We start from the raw sequence: 1506 nt of genomic DNA on the forward strand, positions 1-1506 counted from the left end.
TAGCTGAATTCTCAATGAACAGTATTTTTATTTCAACACTTTGGACATGCTACCCACTGTCTTTTGACATCCATAGTTTTGCATGAGAAGTCAGCTGTTAATCTTATTGAAGATTCCAGATAATTGATGTAAATTTTCTCTTGAGGCTTTCAAGAAAAAAAAAAGGTGTTTGAATTACATCATTTGACTCTGACCATTCTAGCTGTGGGACTTTGAATCTGTTCTATGTGGAGTTTATTGATCTTGGATGTGTAGATTAATATGTTAAAAATTTTGAAATTTTCCAGTCTTTTTGCCAATGTATCTCTCTCATCTCCTCTGAGACTTCTGTTTATTTTGGTACACTTAATGGTGTCCCATAATTCTCTGAGGTTCTGCTCATTTTCTTTTTTCATCTCCCATACTGCTTATAAGATTGGATTATCTCTATTGACCTATCTTCAAGTTTCTTGATTCACTCTTCTGCCATCACAGATCTAGTGTTGAGACACTCATATTTTTGTTATTCGTCTTTTTAAGTTCACAATTTATATCTGCATTTTTAAAGCAAATATAAATTTGATATACTTTATTGATATCTTTTTGGTGAGAGGTAAACCTTTTTATTTAGTTTATATACATAATTTCTATTTTTATTTTTAAAAATACATTTTTTGAAAAATATGGAATGCTTCATGAATTTGTGTTGCATCCTTTTGCAGGGGTGATGCTACTCTTCTCTGTATTATTCCAATGTTAGTATAAGTGTGATTACTGATTTTTTTTATTTTGTAATGCATTACTGTCTTTACATTTCTTGAGTGCTTTACACATGGTCTTGTTAATTCTTTGAACTTCTCTACAATAACTTAAGATATTGTCTTCTAGGATCAGAATCTGGGACTCCTCAGGGACATTTTCTGTTGGCTGTAAATGTGTCATGCTTTCCTTTTTCTTTGCATGTTTCATTTTTTAAAATTGAAAATATTATATATCGTAGCCATTCTGGTATCAGTCCTCAACCCTCAAGATTTGTTCTTGCTTAGACTTTGAAAATTTTTGTTGTTGTTTTTCTTGCTTCTGCTTATTTGTTTAGTGACCTTCCTGAACTAATCCTGTAGATTCTGTATTCCTTTTGGTGTGCAGCCACTAAGCACTGTACTATATAGGTTGAGTAGTCCTAATAAAAAAAATCTGAAATCTGAAATGCTCCCAAGTCTGAAACTTTTTGAGTGTGTTGACGTTATGCAAAAAGAAAATGCTGATTGAAGTGTTTCCGATTTCTGGATTGGAAATGCTGAACTGGTATAGATAGTGCAAATATTTATAAATCCTTCCAGTTTCAAAATCCAAAACACTTTTGGTCCCAAGCATTTCAGATACTAGATACACAACCTCTCTCTTTCCCTCTCTCTCTCTCTATATAGATATACATAGAAATATCTAGATATCTATCTATCTATCTATCCATATATGTTTGTTGCAGCACTAATCACAACAGCAAAAACGTGGAACCAACCCAAATGT

The 1506-nt window shown here is 32.3% G+C and overlaps 1 pseudogene; it reads right to left on the reverse strand.

Annotated features, from left to right (window-relative positions):
• Window positions 1-656: 656 nt before the first annotated feature.
• LOC112209043 (U6 spliceosomal RNA) lies at window positions 657-754 on the reverse strand (annotated as a pseudogene).
• Between the last annotated feature and the right edge of the window lie 752 nt (window positions 755-1506).

Source organism: Pan troglodytes, chromosome 3 (assembly GCF_028858775.2).
Source record: "Pan troglodytes isolate AG18354 chromosome 3, NHGRI_mPanTro3-v2.0_pri, whole genome shotgun sequence".
NCBI classification, from domain to species: Eukaryota; Metazoa; Chordata; class Mammalia; order Primates; family Hominidae; genus Pan; species Pan troglodytes.